Here is a 9,785-nt window from a genome sequence, read left to right as displayed (position 1 = left end):
AAGCATTCTGTGAAACTTCTTTCTGATCTGAGCATTCAGCTAACAGATTTAAACCATACTTTTGATTGAGCAGTTTTGAAACACTCTGTCTGTAGAAAATGCAACTGGACATTCGTAGCGCTATGTGGGTAATAGTGGAAAAAATAATATGTTCAAATATAAACTACACAGAAGCATTGTATGAAACTTCTTTCTGTTCTGTGCATTCAACTAACAGAGTTGAACCTTACTTTTGATTGAGCCGTTCTGAAACACTCTTTCTGTAGAAACTGCAATTGGACATTCTGAGAGCTAAGAGGCCTATATTGGGAAAAAGAATGTCTACAAATAAAAACTACACAGAAGAATTGTGTGAAACTTCTTTCTGTTCTGTTTGTTCAACTAAAAGATTTGAACCTTAGTTTTGATTGAGCCGTTCTGAAACACTCTTTATGTAGAAAATGCAAGTGGAGATTCGGAGCGCTAAGAGGGTAATAGTGGAAAAAGGAATGTCTCCAAATATAAACTACACAGAATCATTCTGTGAAACTTCTTTCTGATCTGTGCATTCAGCTAACAGAGTTAAACCATACTTTTCATTGAGCAGATCTGAACACTCTTTCTGTAGAAAATGCAACTGGACATTTGGAGCGCTAAGAGAGTAGTAGTGGAAAAAGGAATATATTCAAATATAAACTACACAGAAGCATTCTGTGAAACTTCTTTCTGATCTGAGCATTCAGCTAACACAGTTAAACCATACTTTTGATTGAGCAGTTTTGAAACACTCTGTCTGTAGAAAATGCAACTGGACATTCGTAGCGCTATGTGGGTAATAGTGGAAAAAAGAATATGTTCAAATATAAACTACACAGAAGCATTGTATGAAACTTCTTTCTGTTCTGTGCATTCAACTAACAGAGTTGAACCTTACTTTTGATTGAGCCTTTCTGAAACACTCTTTCTGTAGAATCTGCAATTGGACATTCTGAGCGCTAAGAGGCCTATATTGGGAAAAATAATATCTTCAAATAAAAACTACACAGAAGCATTGTGTGAAACTTATTTCTGATATGTTCATTAAGCTAACAGAGTTAAACCATACTTTTGATTGCGCAGTTCTGAACACTCTTTCTGTAGAAAATGCAAGTGGACATTCGGAGCGCTAAGAGGGTAATAGTGGAAAAAGGAATATATTCAAATATAAACTACACAGTAGCATTCTGTGAAAATTCTTTCTGTTCTGTGCATTCAACTAACAGAGTTGAAACTTACTTTTGATTGAGCCGTTCTGAAACACTCTTTCTGTAGATACTGCAATTGGACATGCTAAGCTCTAAGAGGCCTACATTGGGAAAAAGAATATCTTCAAATAAAAACTACACAGATGCATTCTGTGAAACTTATTTCTGATCTGTAAATTCAGTTAACAGAGATAAAACATATTTTTAATTGAGCAGTTATGAAACACTCTTTTTGTAGAAAATGCAAGTGGAGATTCGGAGCGCTAAGAGGGTAATAGTGGAAAAAGGAATGTCTTCAAATATAAACTACACAGAATCATTCTGTGAAACTTCTTTCTGATCTGTGCATTCAGCTAACAGAGTTAAACCATACTTTTGATTGAGCAGATCTGAACACTCTTTCTGTAGAAAATGCAACTGGACATTTGGAGCGCTAAGAGCGTAGTAGTGGAAAAAGGAATATATTCAAATATAAACTACACGGAAGCATTCTGTGAAACTTCTTTCTGATCTGAGCATTCAGCTAACAGAGTTAAACCATACTTTTGATTGAGCAGTTTTGAAACACTCTGTCTGTAGAAAATGCAACTGGACATTCGTAGCGCTAAGTGGGTAATAGTGGAAAAAATAATATGTTCAAATATAAACTACACAGAAGCATTGTATGAAACTTCTTTCTGTTCTGTGCATTCAACTAACAGAGTTGAACCTTACTTTTGATTGAGCCGTTCTGAAACACTCTTTCTGTAGAAACTGCAATTGGACATTCTGAGAGCTAAGAGGCCTATATTGGGAAAAAGAATGTCTACAAATAACAACTACACAGAAGAATTGTGTGAAACTACTTTCTGTTCTGTTTGTTCAACTAAAAGAGTTGAACCTTAGTTTTGATTGAGCCGTTCTGAAACACTCTTTATGTAGAAAATGCAAGTGGAGATTCGGAGCGCTAAGAGGGTAATAGTGGAAAAAGGAATGTCTCCAAATATAAACTACACAGAATCATTCTGTGAAACTTCTTTCTGATCTGTGCATTCAGCTAACAGAGTTAAACCATTCTTTTGATTGAGCAGATCTGAACACTCTTTCTGTAGAAAATGCAACTGGACATTTGGAGCGCTAAGAGAGTAGTAGTGGAAAAAGGAATATATTCAAATATAAACTACACAGAAGCATTCTGTGAAACTTCTTTCTGATCTGAGCATTCAGCTAACAGAGTTAAACCATACTTTTGATTGAGCAGTTTTGAAACACTCTGTCTGTAAAAAATGCAACTGGACATTCGTAGTGCTAAGTGGGTAATAGTGGAAAAAAGAATATGTTCAAATATAAACTACACAGAAGCATTGTATGAAACTCCTTTCTGTTCTGTGCATTCAACTAACAGAGTTGAACCTTACTTTTGATTGAGCCTTTCTGAAACACTCTTTCTGTAGAAATTGCAATTGGACATTCTGAGCGCTAAGAGGCCTATATTGGGAAAAATAATATCTTCAAATAAAAACTACACAGAAGCATTGTGTGAAACTTATTTCTGATATGTTCATTAAGCTAACAGAGTTAAACCATACTTTTGATTGCGCAGTTCTGAACACTCTTTCTGTAGAAAATGCAAGTGGACAATCGGAGCGCTAAGAGGGTAATAGTGGAAAAAGGAATATATTCAAATATAAACTACACAGTAGCATTCTGTGAAACCTCTTTCTGTTCTGTGCATTCAACTCACAGAGTTGAACCTTACTTTTGATTGAGCCATTCTGAAACACTCTTTCTGTAGAAACTGCAATTGGACATGCTAAGCGCTAAGAGGCCTACATTGGGAAAAAGAATATCTTCAAATAAAAATTACACAGATGCATTCTGTGAAACTTATTTCTGATCTGTAAATTCAGTTGACAGAGATAAAACATATTTTTGATTGAGCAGTTATGAAACACCCTTTTTGTAGAAAATGCAAGTGGAGATTCGGAGCGCTAAGAGGGTAATAGTGGAAAAAGGAATGTCTTCAAAAATAAACTACACAGAATCATTCGGTGAAACTTTTTTCTGATCTGTGCATTCAGCTAACAGAGTTAAACCATACTATTGATTGAGCAGATCTGGACACTCTTTCTGTAGAAAATGCAACTGGACCGTTGGAGCGCTAAGAGCGTAGTAGTGGAAAAAGGAATATATTCAGATATAAACTACACAGAAGCATTCTGTGAAACTTCTTTCTGATCTGAGCATTCAGCTAACAGAGTTAAACCATACTTTTGATTGAGCAGTTTTGAAACACTCTGTCTGTAGAAAATGCAACTGGACATTCGTAGCGCTAAGTGGGTAATAGTGGAAAAAAGAATATGTTCAAATATAAACTACACAGAAGCATTGTATGAAACTCCTTTCTGTTCTGTGCATTCAACTAACAGAGTTGAACCTTACTTTTGATTGAGCCGTTCTGAAACACTCTTTCTGTAGAAACTGCAATTGGACATTCTGAGCGCAAAGAGGCCTATATTGGGAAAAAGAATGTCTACAAATAAAAACTACACAGAAGAATTGTGTGAAACTTCTTTCTGTTCTGTTTGTTCAACTAAAAGAGTTGAACATTAGTTTTGATTGAGCCGTTCTGAAACACTCTTTCTGTAGAAAATGCAAGTGGAGATTCGGAGCGCTAAGAGGGTAATAGTGGAAAAAGGAATGTCTCCAAATATAAACTACACAGAATCATTCTGTGAAACTTCTTTCTGATCTGTGCATTCAGCTAACAGAGTTAAAACATACTTTTGATTGAGCAGATCTGAACACTCTTTCTGTAGAAAATGCAACTGGACATTTGGAGCGCTAAGAGAGTAATAGTGGAAAAAGGAATATATCCAAATATAAACTACACAGAAGCATTCTGTGAAACTTCTTTCTGATCTGAGCATTCAGCTAACAGATTTAAACCATACTTTTGATTGAGCAGTTTTGAAACACTCTGTCTGTAGAAAATGCAACTGGACATTCGTAGCGCTAAGTGGGTAATAGTGGAAAAAAGAATATGTGCAAATATAAACTACACAGAAGCATTGTATGAAACTTCTTTCTGTTCTGTGCATTCAACTAACAGAGTTGAACCTTACTTTTGATTGAGCCTTTCTGAAACACTCTTTCTGTAGAAACTGCAATTGGACATTCTGAGCGCTAAGAGGCCTCTATTGGGAAAAATAATATCTTCAAATAAAAACTACACAGAAGCATTGTGTGAAACTTATTTCTGATATGTTCATTAAGCTAACAGAGTTAAACCATACTTTTGATTGCGCAGTTCTGAACACTCTTTCTGTAGAAAATGCAAGTGGACATTCGGAGCGCTAAGAGGGTAATAGTGGAAAAAGGAATATATTCAAATATAAACTACACAGTAGCATTCTGTGAAAATTCTTTCTGTTCTGTGCATTCAACTAACAGAGTTGAACCTTACTTTTGATTGAGCCGATCTGAAACACTCTTTCTGTAGAAACTGCAATTGGACATGCTAAGCTCTAAGAGGCCTACATTGGGAAAAAGAATATCTTCAAATAAAAACTACACAGATGCATTCTGTGAAACTTATTTCTGATCTGTAAATTCAGTTAACAGAGATAAAACATATTTTTAATTGAGCAGTTATGAAACACTCTTTTTGTAGAAAATGCAAGTGGAGATTCGGAGCGCTAAGAGGGTAATAGTGGAAAAAGGAATGTCTTCAAATATAAACTACACAGAATCATTCTGTGAAACTTCTTTCTGATCTGTGCATTCAGCTAACAGAGTTAAACCATACTTTTGATTGAGCAGATCTGAACACTCTTTCTGTAGAAAATGCAACTGGACATTTGGAGCGCTAAGAGCGTAGTAGTGGAAAAAGGAATATATTCAAATATAAACTACACAGAAGCATTCTGTGAAACTTCTTTCTGATCTGAGCATTCAGCTAACAGATTTAAACCATACTTTTGATTGAGCAGTTTTGAAACACTCTGTCTGTAGAAAATGCAACTGGACATTCGTAGCGCTAAGTGGGTAATAGTGGAAAAAATAATATGTTCAAATATAAACTACACAGAAGCATTGTATGAAACTTCTTTCTGTTCTGTGCATTCAACTAACAGAGTTGAACCTTACTTTTGATTGAGCCGTTCTGAAACACTCTTTCTGTAGAAACTGCAATTGGACATTCTGAGAGCTAAGAGGCCTATATTGGGAAAAAGAATGTCTACAAATAAAAACTACACAGAAGAATTGTGTGAAACTTCTTTCTGTTCTGTTTGTTCAACTAAAAGATTTGAACCTTAGTTTTGATTGAGCCGTTCTGAAACACTCTTTATGTAGAAAATGCAAGTGGAGATTCGGAGCGCTAAGAGGGTAATAGTGGAAAAAGGAATGTCTCCAAATATAAACTACACAGAATCATTCTGTGAAACTTCTTTCTGATCTGTGCATTCAGCTAACAGAGTTAAACCATACTTTTCATTGAGCAGATCTGAACACTCTTTCTGTAGAAAATGCAACTGGACATTTGGAGCGCTAAGAGAGTAGTAGTGGAAAAAGGAATATATTCAAATATAAACTACACAGAAGCATTCTGTGAAACTTCTTTCTGATCTGAGCATTCAGCTAACACAGTTAAACCATACTTTTGATTGAGCAGTTTTGAAACACTCTGTCTGTAGAAAATGCAACTGGACATTCGTAGCGCTATGTGGGTAATAGTGGAAAAAAGAATATGTTCAAATATAAACTACACAGAAGCATTGTATGAAACTTCTTTCTGTTCTGTGCATTCAACTAACAGAGTTGAACCTTACTTTTGATTGAGCCTTTCCGAAGCACTCTTTCTGTAGAATCTGCAATTGGACATTCTGAGCGCTAAGAGGCCTATATTGGGAAAAATAATATCTTCAAATAAAAACTACACAGAAGCATTGTGTGAAACTTATTTCTGATATGTTCATTAAGCTAACAGAGTTAAACCATACTTTTGATTGCGCAGTTCTGAACACTCTTTCTGTAGAAAATGCAAGTGGACATTCGGAGCGCTAAGAGGGTAATAGTGGAAAAAGGAATATATTCAAATATAAACTACACAGTAGCATTCTGTTAAAATTCTTTCTGTTCTGTGCATTCAACTAACAGAGTTGAAACTTACTTTTGATTGAGCCGTTCTGAAACACTCTTTCTGTAGATACTGCAATTGGACATGCTAAGCGCTAAGAGGCCTACATTGGGAAAAAGAATATCTTCAAATAAAAACTACACAGATGCATTCTGTGCAACTTATTTCTGATCTGTAAATTCTGTTAACAGAGATAAAACATATTTTTCATTGAGCAGTTATGAAACACTCTTTTTGTAGAAAATGCAAGTGGAGATTCAGAGCGCTAAGAGGGTAATAGTGGAAAAAGGAATGTCTTCAAATATAAACTACACAGAATCATTCGGTGAAACTTCTTTCTGATCTGTGCATTCAGCTAACAGAGTTAAACCATACTTTTGATTGAGCAGATCTGAACACTCTTTCTGTTGAAAATGCAACTGGACATTTGGAGCGCTAAGAGCGTATTAGTGGAAAAAGGTATATATTCAGATATAAACTACACAGAAGCATTCTGTGAAACTTCTTTCTGATCTGAGCATTCAGCTAACAGAGTTAAACCATACTTTTGATTGAGCAGTTTTGAAACACTCTGTCTGTAGAAAATGCAACTGGACATTCGTAGCGCTAAGTGGGTAATAGTGAAAAAAAGAATATGTTCAAATATAAACTACACAGAAGCATTGTATGAAACTTCTTTCTGTTCTGTGCATTCAACTAACAGAGTTGAACCTTACTTTTGATTGAGCCGTTCTGAAACACTCTTTCTGTAGAAACTGCAATTGGACATTCTGAGCGCAAAGAGGCCTATATTGGGAAAAAGAATGTCTACAAATAAAAACTACACAGAAGAATTTTGTGAAACTTCTTTCTGTTCTGTTTGTTCAACTAAAAGAGTTGAACCTTAGTTTTGATTGAGCCGTTCTGAAACACTCTTTCTGTAGAAAATGCAAGTGGAGATTCGGAGCGCTAAGAGGGTAATAGTGGAAAAAGGAATGTCTCCAAATATAAACTACACAGAATCATTCTGTGAAACTTCTTTCTGATCTGTGCATTCAGCTAACAGAGTTAAACCATACTTTTGATTGAGCAGATCTGAACACTCTTTCTGTAGAAAATGCAACTGGACATTTGGAGCGCTAAGAGAGTAATAGTGGAAAAAGGAATATATCCAAATATAAACTACACAGAAGCATTCTGTGAAACTTCTTTCTGATCTGAGCATTCAGCTAACAGATTTAAACCATACTTTTGATTGAGCAGTTTTGAAACACTCTGTGTGTAGAAAATGCAACTGGACATTCGTAGCGCTAAGTGGGTAATAGTGGAAAAAAGAATATGTGCAAATATAAACTACACAGAAGCATTGTATGAAACTTCTTTCTGTTCTGTGCATTCAACTAACAGAGTTGAACCTTACTTTTGATTGAGCCTTTCTGAAACACTCTTTCTGTAGAAACTGCAATTGGACATTCTGAGCGCTAAGAGGCCTCTATTGGGAAAAATAATATCTTCAAATAAAAACTACACAGAAGCATTGTGTGAAACTTATTTCTGATATGTTCATTAAGCTAACAGAGTTAAACCATACTTTTGATTGCGCAGTTCTGAACACTCTTTCTGTAGAAAATGCAAGTGGACATTCGGAGCGCTAAGAGGGTAATAGTGGAAAAAGGAATATATTCAAATATAAACTACACAGTAGCATTCTGTGAAAATTCTTTCTGTTCTGTGCATTCAACTAACAGAGTTGAACCTTACTTTTGATTGAGCCGATCTGAAACACTCTTTCTGTAGAAACTGCAATTGGACATGCTAAGCTCTAAGAGGCCTACATTGGGAAAAAGAATATCTTCAAATAAAAACTACACAGATGCATTCTGTGAAACTTATTTCTGATCTGTAAATTCAGTTAACAGAGATAAAACATATTTTTAATTGAGCAGTTATGAAACACTCTTTTTGTAGAAAATGCAAGTGGAGATTCGGAGCGCTAAGAGGGTAATAGTGGAAAAAGGAATGTCTTCAAATATAAACTACACAGAATCATCCTGTGAAACTTCTTTCTGATCTGTGCATTCAGCTAACAGAGTTAAACCATACTTTTGATTGAGCAGATCTGAACACTCTTTCTGTAGAAAATGCAACTGGACATTTGGAGCGCTAAGAGCGTAGTAGTGGAAAAAGGAATATATTCAAATATAAACTACACAGAAGCATTCTGTGAAACTTCTTTCTGATCTGAGCATTCAGCTAACAGAGTTAAACCATACTTTTGATTGAGCAGTTTTGAAACACTCTGTCTGTAGAAAATGCAACTGGACATTCGTAGCGCTAAGTGGGTAATAGTGGAAAAAATAATATGTTCAAATATAAACTACACAGAAGCATTGTATGAAACTTCTTTCTGTTCTGTGCATTCAACTAACAGAGTTGAACCTTACTTTTGACTGAGCCGTTCTGAAACACTCTTTCTGTAGAAACTGCAATTGGATATTCTGAGAGCTAAGAGGCCTATATTGGGAAAAAGAATGTCTACAAATAAAAACTACACAGAAGAATTGTGTGAAACTACTTCCTGTTCTGTTTGTTCAACTAAAAGAGTTGAACCTTAGTTTTGATTGAGCCGTTCTGAAACACTCTTTATGTAGAAAATGCAAGTGGAGATTCGGAGCGCTAAGAGGGTAATAGTGGAAAAAGGAATGTCTCCAAATATAAACTACACAGAATCATTCTGTGAAACTTCTTTCTGATCTGTGCATTCAGCTAACAGAGTTAAACCATACTTTTGATTGAGCAGATCTGAACACTCTTTCTGTAGAAAATGCAACTGGACATTTGGAGCGCTAAGAGAGTAGTAGTGGAAAAAGGAATATATTCAAATATAAACTACACAGAAGCATTCTGTGAAACTTCTTTCTGATCTGAGCATTCAGCTAACAGAGTTAAACCATACTTTTGATTGAGCAGTTTTGAAACACTCTGTCTGTAGAAAATGCAACTGGACATTCGTAGCGCTAAGTGGGTAATAGTGGAAAAAAGAATATGTTCAAATATAAACTACACAGAAGCATTGTATGAAACTTCTTTCTGTTCTGTGCATTCAACTAACAGAGTTGAACCTTACTTTTGATTGAGCCTTTCTGAAACACTCTTTCTGTAGAATCTGCAATTGGACATTCTGAGCGCTAAGAGGCCTATATTGGGAAAAATAATATCTTCAAATAAAAACTACACAGAAGCATTGTGTGAAACTTATTTCTGATATGTTCATTAAGCTAACAGAGTTAAACCATACTTTTGATTGCGCAGTTCTGAACACTCTTTCTGTAGAAAATGCAAGTGGACATTCGGAGCGCTAAGAGGGTAATAGTGGAAAAAGGGATATATTCAAATATAAACTACACAGTAGCATTCTGTGAAAATTCTTTCTGTTCTGTGCATTCAACTAACAGAGTTGAAAC

Source organism: Symphalangus syndactylus, chromosome 20 (genome assembly GCF_028878055.3).
Source record: "Symphalangus syndactylus isolate Jambi chromosome 20, NHGRI_mSymSyn1-v2.1_pri, whole genome shotgun sequence".
NCBI lineage: Eukaryota > Metazoa > Chordata > Mammalia > Primates > Hylobatidae > Symphalangus > Symphalangus syndactylus.
The sequence above is the reverse complement of the archived record's forward strand: the minus strand, read 5'-3'. Positions refer to the sequence as shown.